The following is a 16285-nucleotide window of genomic DNA, read 5'->3' on the forward strand; positions in this document are numbered from 1 at the left end:
GCACTACTTCCTGTTTTATTTGCTTTACAAATCTCATTTTACAAGGTGGGTCTCCAGAATTATTAACTGTGAAATGCGTTCTGCTCCCGGCGGTCTTTCGAGCGGAGCAGCCTGTTAAACCCAACTCCAATGTGAAAGCAAGGGTTTTTATGGTTGGGCTATACTTCATTCGCCGTATAAAGTTTTGTTTCAGCATCAGTTAGACTCTTTTCCTTTGAGATCTACAGGATCAATCAGCACATGAATCATCAGAGTGTGTTTATTCATTGATGACATTCTGCTATTATCGCCGGTGTCTTTGCGTGTAGTTTTTCAACACGTGGCTCATATAAGCCCGTATAGGTTGCCGTGTTCTTTAGATCTCATTACTCTGCAGTTCCAGAGAAGCAAATGCATTGTTTCAGCCGTTTCCATCCATGAGCGGCTCCAGCGACCATGAGTTAGCACAGCAAGATCACAAAACACTGATACAATACTCCATTGATGCATGCTTCTTCTCACACTGCTGAAGCTGCAAGTTTTGCTGGGAAAAGAATCCCTGCAGCGTGGGCATTTTTCATCCCCCAGAATGTTTAAGTCATGAGAGCCATCTTTGTTTTGCAGGCTTTTTTTTTTTTTCCGCTCAATGCGTCGTCATCGCCTCTTTTCTGTCCCTTCTTCACGTACCGTCTGATTTAAAACATTAAGTGAAACATAACTCCAGTTATAAATTGTCTCACACTAATAATTACTTTTGCATTTTATCATAAAGTTGCCACTCTTGCATGATGTAGATTTTAAAAAGACAACGGTCAAAGTCAGTCCCAACGCTAATACGATTTATCGTGACATTCATGGCCCAATAAGTCCACTCCACTCTTGCCCATAATGCATATTGATCAAGATGTTCACCTTCCAAAAATGTCAAACCCCACGCCAGAAGTTTGTAACGCATTTTGATTCAAGCTGCAACCTCGAAACTTAAGACAAGAAACCCGATATGATTGATTTATGTTTCTCAAAGTTCCTTCCAGACCCACGCAAGTCCGAGAGCTAAGTCATAAAAGCAGATTGACTTGTCAGACAAAATCAGTCCCCTTCATCAGTCTCATCCATCACAGCTGTATTGTCTATTGTATATCAAGTATTAAAAGACTTAATATAAGTTCTTCTGGGTAATCGGTTCTGTGTTCCATTGCGAAGAGAAGCTTTTGCTTCATCTTCAATGATTATCCAGACAGCGATCAGATAGTATTTGTCACATGCATTCTGTTGTGGGTTGGGTTCAGACCCTCATGCAGAACAGCAGAGGAGAAGTTCACCTTCATAATTTAATCAACCAAATATTTCTACAACAGGTTTCGGATGCACAGGAAAAAAAATAAAAGAATCAACCAAATTCTGAGAAAAGGCCCAATAAACCTGAAAGCTTGGTGACAATGAGCTGAATTTGAATGGGTGGAGCCTGATTGGAGATGGGAATCAGGTGGCTTCAGCAACACAGGTGACCAGAATGATTGGATTGAGTGGAAGCAAACCCAGACTACAAAAGGACAGGAGGGAAAACTGGAAGTGGGACCATGACACGTTCAGCCTTGTGGTATTGGATTTAACATAAATAGGACAAAACATTACATATTGGACATGTGTCCCACAAACATCACAGATATACAAGTTTACCTCCACTTACGTCGTTTTGAGTTACGTCATCCTTGATGACACATCGGCTTTCAAGAACAATAAACAGAAAAATAAAAATCAAGTTTACATCTTTCTACTTGACGTTACGTCTGTCTGCTACAAATGACAGACGAGGAGACAGGAGACAGAGCTGGAGGTAGCAGAGATGAAGATGCTGAGGTTCTCTCTGGGAGTGACCAGGATGGATAGGATCAGGAATGAGTACATCAGAGGGACAGCACATGTTAGAGGTTCTGGAGATAAAGTCAGAGAGGCCAGACTGAGATGGTTTGGACATGTCCAGAGGAGAGATAGTGAATATATTGGTAGAAGGATGCTGAGTTTTGAACTGCCAGGCAGGAGGCCTAGAGGAAGACCAAAGAGGAGGTTTATAGATGTAGTGAAAGAGGACTTGAAGGTAGTTGGTGTGAGAGAAGAGGATGAGAAGACAGGGTTAGATGGAGGACACTGATTGGCTGTGGCGACCCCTGAAGGGAAAAGCCCAAAGGAAAAGAATTAGCTTCCAGTGCATCAATGGTCATTCATGACTTAAAGCAAGAGCGAGCTTTCTTGGCTGTTAAATCGGGTGCTAGCATGAAGCTAAATTCTTGCTTGTGTCAAACATGTCACTGCTGAACAACCATTCCTGTAAAGTACAGCATGATGAAGTCTTTGGAGGTATGAAGACTTAGCGCTGTAGCTGCATGTAATCCAGGACTTCTCCTAGTTTGAAATATATTCATTTGATACTGCAGACTGCATCCGATCGCCTCCTTTCTAATTGTACCACATGCTATGCATCCTCCCAGAGCATTGGCAACCTCTGCAGGCTTAATGGTGCGGAGAAAGGCACCCATGAATAAAACACAGACAGGCGGAAAGAAATTGCACTTGCTGGAAGGTGTTCACACAAATCGCACACAGGAATGTGGCACAAAATGATGAATCGGAAGCTCCAGAGCGAAGCTTTTTTCACGGTCTCGACTTCTACTGTAATGCAGAAACTCTACCTCCAATAGTATTAAGAGGGAGGGAGGGATGTGTCACCATTCCTGAGGAAAAGAAGAACAGAACAATACAACCGTTTTGTTTTTCTGTTAGTCCTCGAGCACCTGATGGACATCTTGATCCATCCCCGGGTTCTCTGTGCAAATTGGTTTGGGAGAAATAACACACAAGGTTTAACACATTGGTTTCCAGTTTCACCTTTTAATTTAAACCACCACTAAACTAAATTGAGTCTGAGTCTTGCTTCTTCTTTCGACCTTGTAATTGGCCGGAACATTGGTTTTTCCATGTGGTTGGCATTGTCAAGGCAGCTTACAGTTGACTTTAATGTTTAAAAGTAATAAAAGAAGTACTCAAATACTTCATTTAAGTGAAAGTAAAAGATAATCTGCACACGTAAATGTTTTCATGTGTGTTACCTTGTTGACGTTTGTGATTCTGAACTATTCATCCCTTTGGCAATCTCAATTGCCTGACTGCTCCTCTGGCTCAACCATAATTTTGAATGAATCATTGTTGAGATTTAAGGGTGAAGGTGTCAGAAGAGTTTTAATTTATTCTCTCATCATTCACTTGTCAGGTTTTACCGATACTTTCTGACCTTGCCCTTTATTGCTTCTTTGATTCCCCTTTTTAGTTCCATCTGTTCCTTTAACCTCCTTAGGGTCCACCTCTGGTCTAGCCAGTTGGTCTTCTTTGCTTTCTAGTCCATCTTTCTCTATTTTCGGCACACCCCATCCTAGACCTTGGCTATGTTTGGCCTTAATAGACATCTTTCCCGTTATGTCATGTTGTGGTGTTGCTCTGAATGTCTGATAATGATGTGGATGACTCTACCTGTCAGCCAGTTTGACATTCATTCTCCTTGCACCATGAAAGTCTGTACCACGATATATGAAGCTGTCCACTTGGCAGTATTTCACTTTGACCTACAGCAGGCCCAGAAGGAAAACTCAAGTAAAGGATAACCTTTATTGTCTGAGAAGACACCTGATGACTGTCATGATCTCCCAACTTTTGTCTTTTCGACACAAACATTGATATTTAACATGTAATGTTAAATATCAATGTTTCGATAAATTATGATGATATTTAATAAGACAAGGCAGGAAGGTGGAATTCAAATTACTGAATATAACCCTTAATCTGTGCTGGCATTCATGGTTTGCCAGTCTTTGTGAACTTTGGTATTTTTATATAACAGGTGATTGGTTTTCTCTATAATCCACTTTGAAGTCCTTCAAAGCCATGAGAGTGGTTGTACACTATGTAAACTCTAGTTCTGCTTTTTGGAGGTACTTTATTTTGGCATTTTCCAGGACACCATAACTAGTCTATAACTTAAAATGACCAACCAGGTGGCATCAGCATGCTACCCCTTAGGAGTTTATCTCTTCAGATACTTGTTATCCTGGTCTTAGCTGGTCAGCCATCAACTACTTACCCCTGGACGATTGCTGAGCCCACATATATTTAATTAGAGCTCATTAAAAGGCCGTCATGAAAGAAATGTGGCTCTTTGCCACCGCCGCTTAGATACAGGGAGTCTATTTGGCTGAAGTCTACGACAGGTCTTCATTTCTCTGCTTAATCCACCATGTCTAGCGGACCACTGACAGCTCCTCTTTGTTTGGGCCTCATTCAGGTTTGGAATGAAACTCTGGAAGGAGGGCAGGCAGACTGGAGGGTCCTTATGAGAAACGTAGGGACCCAACAATGGAGCTGCTATTCCTGGATACGATTGTTTGCTTTTCTGAAGTGTCTGCTGGAAAAGGGGGCGGTCGGGCCTTTTTTTTTCTTCTTCTTCTTCTTTTTGACATAAAAGGGATGATTCTTGAATTCAGCAGACGTGCACAACAATTTTAGCCTCCAGGTTTGACTACAGACTTCGTCTCTTGTCAGCAGGGGGGAGTAGACAATAGAGCAATCACCGAGCAACGAGGCAAACAAATCGGTGTCAAGGTCCTTAAAGTGATGACAAATATCGTCCTCCTTCTTTGTAGTTCAGTATTATTGTTATTTGCAGCTGCTTATCACATGCTGCACACCGGTTCCTGTCAGAGTGCAAAACAGACCTCCGACACATCACGCATTGTTTATACCCACTCACTCCCCCTGTTATTTCATAGCCCCTGCCACCCCAAACCCCTCTTCATGTTCAAAAGGCCATGACCGTCCACATGGAGCCACTCCGAGCATGACTCCATTGTAGCTGATGGGTTTTTTCCTGCGGGTATGTTTGCTGCGTTTGTGTTTCAAAGGCTGAGGAATCAGACTCACCCTGGAAACGGGATCATCATGTCAGGGGCAGGGATGGAATTACACTTATTCCAACATTTTAAGCGATCAATCAAATGGATTGATTGAATGCTAATAAGGAAGGGGGTTTCAACGTTTAAACATTTGGAGTTTGCGTGTTCGATTTGATTTGGAGAAGAAACCAATGGAAATATGGTTTGTTGATGGCGGTTTTCAGAATGCACTTTAATTTATCCATCATTTCCTTCGCAATTATCCGTGTCGTATTACACACAGTAACTGGAAGTAATGACCTGAAACTGGCATTCAGCAAAAATTTCAAGCGGTTTAGTGAGTTTAGTGGGTTCATGCTTTTTGCTTGACTAAAGATTTCAGTTTAGTTCACAGTATCACTGAATAAATTATAAGATGGTCATAGCTTGGCGATATAAGATGTATTGCAATGTTAATCTCTAACTAAATGTGTCTGATCTGGCCTCTAGGTTGCACTAGTAAAGATTTAGAATCTCTTAAATCTCTTGAATCAATTAAATCTATTAGGCAAAAATGTAGTTCGTATTCAGGAGATAATGTCTGATAACATTTCCTAATGCCATCTTTCATGGATGTTGTCAATGTTAGCATGATAGCAGAAGGTTGACATCAATGATAGACTTGATGTGGGTCTTTGTGGACTGGATGGAAGCCATGCGTGGTTCAGATTTGGTTTGCATGAAGGTAGCAGTCGACTCTTCAAGACCTTCCATAATTAAAACTGCCCGCTTCGTCAGAAACTCATTCAAACCCCAATGAGGTTTGTCTGTGGGTACAATCAATACACCGCTCTGATTAATGTAAGACGACAAAAATATTTCCATATAGATTTGCAGGTCTGAGCTGAGAAGAAATTCCACTCTGAAGGTCAATTCCCAGTTTTTACATTTTCCCTCCATTAAGGCTGCATGATTAATCAGATTTTTAATCACATAGTCGTTTCAATTAATGCTGTCAGCGTGATGATTGGCAAATGCCCAGGACCCGTGGATTTATTAGCACTGATGGAATTCTCAAACATGACATGTTATGTTTTATTCATAACCTGTAACTTCCTCACTACTTTCTGTTAATATTACTGCTGTCAGAAGTGATGACATTTCAGCTCTCTCAGAATTATGGATCACATAAAAGCTCAAATATGGAATTTGTGCTCGACACCACATAGTTATTTTTCAAATAAAAGAATATTCAAATTTAAAAAAAAAAAGCCAACAACAGTATCAGATTTTGTCGTATTTGTTGGATTTGAAATGTGGTTTTTTTTTTCAACTGGGTAACAATTATAGATGAAATTACTGACATGTCAAGTTGAAATCCTACAATTTCCCTTCTTGCCTGTTAGATTTTTATTCATCAGTGATCAATGCAAGTTTGAAAATGTCTACATGTGAGCACAATGTAAAATCATAAAATGATAATGCATTAAACATGAGTTTTGTGTCCTCCAATGCAGCAGGGGGCAGTATACATCCACCAACATTGGTTGCTAATGAGAGAAAGAAGAAAAAGGAGTGAGTGTGAATGTTATTATAGTTTTACAAAAAGACAACCAAGTCCTATTAGAAGTGTGGAACATTAAACGAGTAAAAAAAGTTGAGTAAAAAATGCAAATTGTGCAGAAATATATTATAAAAACACTTCCTATCAGTTGAACTGAAATAACTAGTAGTATTAACTTTACTCAGATAAGAAGTACTGTTAGCCTTTGCTAATATCCCACAACAATTATTGTAATTTACGATCCTGTGAGAAGAAAACCTTCACGCGGTGCTAACAGAGGCCCCGCTAGGAGACCCCGTCCAAACTCTTCTATCCTGTTGGTCAGAACTGAATGTCAGCCGCTTGTTTGCTTTGGTCCTCCGTTTTATTGCTGACTCTCTCAACTTAGTGCCAAACGGTGGCCCTTTGCTGCATCACTCGCCTGCTTCCTTTGCATAACATATTTCACACACTGGTGTTCCCATTATAACACGCCAAAGCTCCAGTGCCATCCCATTGAAGAGTTTAAACACACAGACCATTAGGCTTGTCTGTATTGACACAAGCATATTTTACATCAGCTCAGAGTGGCCTCTTGTTGTGAGAGACCAGACCAGTGGCCGAAAGGTTTACCCAAAACATAGCAAAATTCCATTTAAGAAATATTTAAAAATCCAAAGCAATTATATATATTTATTTATTTTTACCACATATTTTTATAAAATAATGAAAAATACCCATTGCAGCTTTCCAAATCTTGAAGTCAGGGGTCAAAAAAAGTTTTGGTTATAGTAAAACTTTTAGTCATTCATTTTCCAGTTTCGGGCTTTAAGGGGCGGAGCCTATCCCAGTTGATTTTAGATGGGAGGTGGGTTACACCCAAAACAAGTCACCAGTTCTTCATACTTCGTTATCATCCATACATGTTTCCTACCTGCCAATCCACCTCCTAACCCTCGTGAAAATGGTGAAAGAAAGTTGGAAAACTTTTCCCTATCAGCTCCGAATTTCATTGAGTTCTTCTGGGAAACGTTCCTTTCCTTCCACCAAGTTGGACTAGAATCAGTGGGATACTTCTTTCTTTTTCTTTTTTTTTTATCCTAATATCTAGCAGACAAACATTGCCTGAAAATGTTGATGAAATGGACCTCAGATCGATGATGTTGGAGGAAAAGTTTGATAGATATAGCTCAGTTAAAATCAGATGGGTTTTGATGAGATTGGTGGCTGAGATGAGCGTAGCTTGTTATGTTTCACATACCACCATGACAACTGCAGACCGCAGAAACCCGAGAAAGCATGCAAACAAAATGGTTTTCATCCACACATCAGAGGCGGCTCTAAAACGGCGAAAAATGGCAAGCACTGTGGAGCTGCGCTGACGGACGTGACGGCGCAATCATGAAATATTCTTGGATTTTTCCACAAGCGGCGTTTCCAATATTTGTTTGGGGTTGCGAGATAATGAGAGGAATGAAAGAGGAATGGGGAGTCAGTGATGACTGTCGTGTCTCAACAGCGCAGAAGAGATGATAATTACAGAAAATTCCTTATTTTCAAAGGGCAGATGTGAGGAGAAAGACTGACAGGGGATCACTGGAGCACCATCTGCAAAACCGCGGTGACCACAGCGTGCTGGAACGAAACCAAACAAGTCTGCGTATTTAAACACCGGGGTTTAAAAATGCAGAAAGTTTTATTGCACATTGAAAGAATGATGACCTCCAGCTATGGAGAGAAAAAGTCTGAAGAATGCAACTTCTGCAATTCAGGATTTTAAGACGCCCTCCTGTTGATTTGATAAAACCTCCCCCTGTTCTCCTCTACTGTCTCTGGGCCCCCTTCGCTGAATAACTAACATTCCCCAGTTGCTGCATTACCTCGTATTATGTGGCATGAGCACAAGCAAAAGGCCTGGCAGTACATGAATAGGGTCAGTTAGATTTCAAACCTCTCCCGATGAAAAGAGCCCTGGCTGCGGTCGGAGACACTGGAGCAGCTCCCGGCAGCTCCACAAAGGATCGCTTTCAAAAAAAGACAGGAGATGAGGGAAGGGTTAGAGGCTTTTTTCTTCTCTCTCTCTCTCGTTCTTTTACCTCATCTCCATACAAGCAGGGATAGAAGGGATGTTAGCGAGTAAGAGAGAGACGTGTGAGCGCCAGAGAGAGGCACAAAAGGGAAAGAAGATAAGATTTTTGCACGGGAAGGGAAAGAAAGGATATATAACAGAATGAGAGAGAAAGACGGAGGATTAAGGAGATAAGGAGGTGCACTACGAGTGGATTTCAATATGATGGTGATCATTCAGACATGACAGCCTAGTGGCAATGATTTTCAACAGCACAGAAAATGAGATGTTTGAACCTCCTTGATAAGTGCTGGCCGGCTTGTATCATAGCCACGCCTCCGTCGACCATTAACGGTGGGATTCCCTCGCCTTTGTCCGTCTCGTCTGCATCATTAACCCAAAAGACGTACAGGAGTGTCCGTCTGTGTGGTTTCTTTCATTTTAGCATAAGACACATCCTTGTTTTGGGGGGAAGGTTCCGAATCAGAGTGGTCAGTAGACCAGCTCCAGTTGTTCTCAGGGATCTCGGTGGTTCGTACAAAACAAGCATATCAGAGATATTTTGGTGCTGAGCCAGTGAGAGATTTATAAACCAGCAGAGAGATTTTAAAAATCAATTCTCTGACTAACTGTTAGCAGGTGTAAAGACTTTAAAAGTACCATTATGTGGTCGCCTTTTCTGTTTTTTTGTTCTGAATGAGCTGAAGTTGTCGGACAGCTTGTTTGGAAAGTCTGACTGACAATAATCTAATCTACTAGAAATAAATGTGTTAGAATCTCTAGGTCGTACTATGTCATACTATGGTAAAAAAAAAAAAAAAAAAAAGCAGAAGAAAAAACAGATTTTTAAGTCTCTCTGGAAATTTAAATCTAAGTCTAGAATAACAGCAAGGTTTCTCACTCGACTCTTTGTTATAAAGGAGAGAGACTCTTTCTTTTTGTGCTCCAAACACAATGATCTCAGTCTTATCTCTGTTTAGCTGGAGAAAGTTTTAATGGACACAACCCAGAATGGACGTCGGCTGTAGGTGAAGTGTCTTTGGCGTATTGTATTCATCAGTCTAGCATGTTCCTCAAAGTTTGACTCACAATACATGAGAAAAATCTTCATTTACAAATGAGATCTGCCCACAAATCTGTTCTTGCAGCACTTACATTTTGATTGATGGAAAACTTACCAAGTGAGATCTCAATGGTCATAGAGGGAGACAGAAGCTGAAGCTCATCTTGAAGAAATAAAGAAATCAACCCGTCTATTCTCACATGCTTTTGTTTTCTCACTGCAAAGCAGTACTATAGCGAGATTTGTTTTCATCTGCTCCCCCTTGAGATCAGTGTAAGGTGGTGCATTGCTCCCCGTAGTGCAATAATCATACTAATATCTGTGAGTGATGCACCGTTATTGTAAAGTGATGTAGAGTCTGGAGAGAGAGCACGAGTGAAATATCTTCTGCTTGATGAAATGTGATTATAAACCCAAAAAAAGAAAAGAAGATCTATCCTTAACCTCATCCAAAGTGTTTCCAAAAGCTGAATATTCTTATAATGAAGCACGATTTTGTCAGGGGGATATTAAGTGTGTACTTTTTGGCCACGGTGCATCAATGTAACCTCACAAAGAGCAAGAATCACAGAGATGTGAACGGGGAAAGAACGGGAGATAAAGATGGAAGCTAAATGAGATGATAAGAAACGAGGAAGATGAAAAAGCTTCAGAAGGAAACAAAGAGGAGTCACGTATTGATACGAAAGAGGATGCAAAAAAGAAAAGAAAAGGTGGACGCTTCTGAAAGGGAATAAGGGGGTCTAAATGGAAATGGAAGAGGGGGATTTTTGTAAATGGAGCTGGAGAGATACAAGGGAGGAGGGATGACAATAGTGAGCGAAGGGAATAGGGTCGGAGGAGGAGGAGGAGGAAGGGGGTATGGGAGGAGTGACAAAAGGTAAAAAAAAAAAGGAAGCCCGATGGAGAGTGAGAGATGGAGTGTGAGACGAAGCGAATGAGAGGGCTGTGTGGGAGCGAGCGAGGGGAGAGGCTTCGCTGCGTGTCTGACAAGCCCTGCTGTAAAATGCCAGCTCACACAAAAGGACAGGTGTTTGGCGGTTTAAGGTTTCAGGCGGAGGGAGCTGATGGGATAACAGAGATGTTGACGTTCACCCGAACGACAAAGGAAGGCCTGTTCCACGGATGTTATGTTGTTTTAAGGGGGAATATGCATAAAAGATTAAGGCATTATGAGCCATATGACGACGACAGCGATGAAATGTTATTCACTGGATATCTGGCGCTAGATCTTCATTACGCTCTGACAAATCCCAACGGCGAACGGAACACACAAAAGGCGTACAAACGTGTCTTTTGACATCTAATTTGATTTCTCCATCCTGCGTTTTGTTTTCAGCTGGATTTGAAGTTGTCTTTTCCAAGGTATTGCTTTCTGACGAGGTGAAATAATCGCAGCGTCCAGAAGGAAATTCAATACTTTGAAAAGTACAGCCCCTGAGGGGAACAAATTACTGTTTTAAGTGTCACATGTTGACAGGCGAGAGGCCCGGCCTTCACAGCTCATTTATTGCGACTCTTTGTCAAATGTTATTGTCCATTTGCGAGCCGAGGCCGCCGTGTTCTCTCTGGCGTTTGCAGCGTTTATTAGCGAATCGGTTGCATCACGATGATGACGGTAATACACTCGCAGCGCGGTTTAAGTGCTGCGCTTGATGGGACGACGCCATTGATTTAAAGCCTCCACCACTCCACCAGCTCCAAGGCTCGTGTTTTTGCTTTTAAAAATTCTGCAAACTCACCACAGGCTCCATTACGGCGGTGAATGTCAGCTTCATCCATAACAAAACACGTCTTTCCATTAATGGTGGGATGAGATTTCTCCTTAACATCTTCCTTCCTGCTTTTATGGTCGCTTTTTGTCTGTTTGCAACGATCTGGGACGGATTCTTAATGTCAGCCAGCTGAGAAAAGGACAGGTGGAGCTTTGAAATACGAGTAGTGACATTCCCTGTAATAATATACATCAGGGTACATCATCACCTACGCAAAGGTAACAGGTTGGGTTCTCTGATACCAAACCTGTTGGTAAGAAGTGGCAGCTTGCACAGTTTCAAAGAAATCAAGAAGTATTAAGATGAGATGAGCTGAGATGAGCTAAAATAATGTAAGATAAGCTGAGATAAGATAAACTAAACTAAGATAATCTAAGATAAGATAAAGCTAAGATAAACTAAACTCAACTAAGATAGTCTAAGATAAGATAAAGTAAACTCAACTTAGATCGTCTAAGATTAGTAAACTAAACTCAATTAAGATCGTCTAAGATAAGATAAACTAAACTCAACTATGATAGTCTAAGATAAGAAACTAAACTCAACTAAAATAGTCTAAGATAAGCTAAGGTAAGATAGTCCATTTGTCCCATAGTGGGGATTGTGGCAGCAGAGGAGCATTTCTATTATAAATGGAAATCACAATATTCATAAAATGCTTATTTTTCCCACTCTCACACTTCAGGCATGAAGCACCCAGGATATCGTGTTGTCATATTGGAAGTACACTGTAAGACAATCTCGCTGAAACAACTTCACAACGTTAATATGTTTTTCATAAAGGAGAAACGGAATACCCATAATGCAACGGTGTCTCTGGTGGCGGGTTCGGCGAGTGCTCTCAGCCACGATTGAAATGTGGAGTCCTTGAATCAGAAAGTTTCCCAGAGATACCGAGCATATGACACAATGCAGTCCCTGTACTTGAAGCCTCTTCTCTTGTGAAAGTGAAACATTTCGAGTGCAGATGAATCTTCGCTCCACTCATCGGTTTTATCAAGAATCGGGATGTTTTTCTTTTAAAGTCAAGATGTGTTTCATGTGTGAAGAAACTGCTGGAGAGGACGATACGATAATGAGCTCATGGGCGATGGTAACACAGAAACGACCGCTACGTGGTCTTCTTGCCCTGGTTTCAATCCTCCATGGTTGAGCTCAAACGCCACCGGATCGTGTCTTGGATTGAGCTAAGGTGGTGATGTCACTAGATATGCTAATAGGTGGTACATCTGCTTTCCTCCACGGACTCCAAACCCACAGTTCCAACTTTCTCCCCAATCCTGTGGCCTGGCCTAGATACCCACGAAATGTTAACAGCCTGCGGTCCCCTTCCGAACTATATTTCAAGACTATTCTCACAAGGGCAAGAAATGTCCCTCCCAGACACGGAGCAGGAAAAGTGGTGTAGATGGAGGGTACCCAGCAGAGTCGGCTGTCAGGTGCGACAAATTAATGGTAAATCTAAGCCGGCGCCGCTGCCAGGCAGGCAAGGGGGTGGCAGCTGTTCGATGAGAGACTCTTGCTTTCGCCGCAGCTCGCATTAACGCAGCGAGGAAAACCTGTTTCGGGCACAGCCGAGACAATGTTTACGACCTGTGATTTCTCCTGAAAGGTGACGCATGGATGGACGGGAAACAGGAGAAGCCTGATGGGTTTGAGTCAGCAAGAAGAGCTCTGCAAGTGCAGCTAATGACTGCTCTCAAGGATGGCTTTTACACCATCCAGGTAGAAATCAATGGTTACAACACAAAGCCAGACATCAGGAGTATCATCTCTGGTGGCTGTATTTCTTTCTTATGACATCCAGTTATGTGTTTTGAGTGAAAGATTGCTTTTAGCCCCTGGACTTTGATGTAAAATATTTTTATTTTTGAAAACCTTCTGCACAATGTCAAGACTTACCCCCACCTAGCTCCACCACCCTCACCCCTGTGCTCACTCATCCAGCCACAGTTTACAGAGACAAACCATTGAAACAACCAGCGTCATGAGTTCACTGAGTTCGACTTGGCACCCTAACCCCCCCTACCTCTTCCCTCTGTCTTTGCGCCACTGAAATGCGTTTGTCTGATTGCTCCTGAAAGCCGTCGCTGACCTGAAAACAGCTTCCAAAAATTATAAATAACCTCTTCTCCTCACCTTTAATCCAGTGGACGCGTGATGGGAAAGTGGCCCCCTGTTCAAGCAACCAATCAAAGTCTTTAGAAAGATCAAAGGTGTCTCTGGACACTAATGCAAATCTCTAAAGATTAGCAACCGGATGAAACCACTGTGGAATTTTCAGCAACTGGCAGTTGAACCTTGAAACTCACTGACAAGAGAAAGAGAAGCCGGTGGCAGCAGGAAGGTCCGACCTGAAACGCTATCCGGTCGGCGCTATGTCCCTTTAGCGGACGTTTCATTTAGCTTCTGTTCTGCATTTTCATTCCTTTAGCGTCGACAACTCGTCAGCCAGTCAGTCCAATATTATTCTGCATGAAATATATATAAGTTCGCTCGTCTTCCAAACTTTTTGAGAGATGGCGCATAAAATCAGCAGAAGTGCTGAGCATGACTAGCAGCAACCCGGTAAGCATCGATCTTCAGGTGCAATAAATGAGAAAAATAATCTTCATGTCACTGGTGCTCAACGTACTAGACCAACCGACTCTCAGATTCCTGGTTTTCATTGGTTTTATTGTAAAGTTGTGTTTATTATTGCCTGGTTAAGCATGTTTTATTGCAATTTTGCGCGAATGGTGTTTCATTAAATAATTGTTATGATTGTTATTCCCCTGTAGGTCTCAAAATAAGTTATTTAAAGGAAAATCTTGCAAAATATGACCATAATTCAAAGTTTTGAATGTCGACATGCCACCTCTGGCCTCTGTATTGGCTGTGGTTCACTTCCATCGCTTGTGGAATACTCGCATCTCATTCTGATCGGTTTCCTGTTCCCTCTGTTCTTCCCTCCAAACGAAATGAGTGTTGAAACGTCTCTTTTCGGCGGACGTGTGTCGTTCGGTAAATGCGTGCAAGCAGACATCCCCCCCCCCACCCCAGCGGTGGACGACCAGCGCAATTTCCAAAGTGCCTGGGTGAGAGCGTCGTGCGCTCACTCATCCGTTAAGTGAACAGCCAATCGTGGCGCGGCAGCTAAGTTACAAGTTGTGACAAGCTCAGATGGCTCCCTGACTCTCAGGCCACGGTATTTATTAAAGTCTATTCAGCTCGGTGTCTTGCAAAAATAAACAGAGTGCCAGGCTGCTGGAGAAAGTGCTGACTGTGAGAATACTTTATCCAGGTTGGAATAGAATGGGACTGAGCCTTATAGCCTAGAGCATACCGAGCCCCCCGGGGTTGGGGGTGTTGGGGTGGGGGGCTGGGAGGTGGACGACAAAGCAAAGTACTGCTAACTCGGCAGTGGTCCGACGACGCGAGCAGGCTTTCTCCTTTCCAGTTGACTTCAGGTGCAGTCATTTGCAGAATGGAATGGTTGTGTTGCTGGAGTGAGAGAGAGAGAGAGAGAGAGAACGCAAGGCAGGAATGTGTGTGTGTGTGTGTGTGTGTGTGTGTGTGTGTGTGTGTGTGTGTGTGTGTGTGTGTGTGTATGTGTGTGTGTGTGTGTGTGTGTGTGTGTGTGTATGTGTGTGTGTGTGTGTGAAAGATTATAAGATAGAAAAAGAGAGCTGAAGTGCTCTCCTGCCAAAGAGGGTAATGAGGAGCAGAGCTGTACAGAGAGGAGAGTGAGCGGTCCATTGACACGCTAAATGTCAAAGGTGAAGGAAAAATCTCTTGTTAAGCTCGTAGCTGGCCTTTTGCAGCGGCGTAATGATGTGAACTCTCGCATCAAACATCGACGCTACCGTTTGCGTTCCGAAATGAGTCGAGCCAAAGACGGAATATTGACTATGAGGAAGACAGCTGATTGACTTATACCGACAAATAGCGCTTGTTGCTTCAAGGGGTTCAGGCTGAAACAGCTTTAGAAACGTCATTTGTGAATCGTGACTTCTCTTGGTCTCATTTTATCCCTATTTTACCACCTATTTTAGCTATTTTTGGATTGTAGGAGGAAGGCCGATGCTCGGATGCAGATGTATAAGCAAGCAATATTATGCGACGTTAACTTTAAAATGATAATATGTCAATGTCGTGTTTCGAAAATGCTCTACTGCCACACAGTGGCCAAAAAGTGAATTGTTTCAATGACGGGTTTTGGTCTAATTTATCAAATATTTATTACGTCTGTAATATTTTTTGATTTTTTTTCAAAAAAATTTTTTTCCATGTCGAATCAATCAAAAAAAGCTTCATCACATACTCGCATTTGTCTCACTGTGTTTTTTCTCCTCGTTCCCTTGAAGTCAAACTATTCTTGCTTGCCTCTATTTAGTTCCTTCAGACTTGGCATCCAGTGTGTTTGGGGCTGCTGTGAATACCGAACTGATGTGTGTGTTTCTTCACTCGCTTCACCCACTGGGTTACCTCACATCTCGCAGAATTTGCCCAACTAGCATCTGCCTCCCCGTCCTGGTGGAGTGAATGACAGCCAACAGATGCACAGCTTTGTCTGCAACAACACCCCAGATTCACTGTCGCTGGTCCCAATCCAAATCTGGTTCTGGAATTGGAAACTTGGCTGCTGCTGTCAAAGTATTTCTGAGTTGAAAAGTTGAATTTCACTGGTTTTTAGTTGTGTTTTTCTGCGTGCTGATGATTACAGGCAGCGAAGACAGATTCCCATGGAGGATCTCCGTTTACAGTTAACAAACCTTCTTGTATTTACAAAGAAGTATTGACTTTTGGTGGAATTATATTTTAGATTAAAGTGAGATGGGCCGGTCTGGTTACACCGTGTGTGGGTTGAAACCCCTGCGGGGGTGGGTGGGGGGGAGGGGTATACCAGAATCATAGGAATTCAATTCCAAGATCGGGGGGGTGATGACCCCACTTTTA

Source organism: Antennarius striatus, chromosome 10 (genome assembly GCF_040054535.1).
Source record: "Antennarius striatus isolate MH-2024 chromosome 10, ASM4005453v1, whole genome shotgun sequence".
In the NCBI taxonomy this organism is placed as follows: domain Eukaryota; kingdom Metazoa; phylum Chordata; class Actinopteri; order Lophiiformes; family Antennariidae; genus Antennarius; species Antennarius striatus.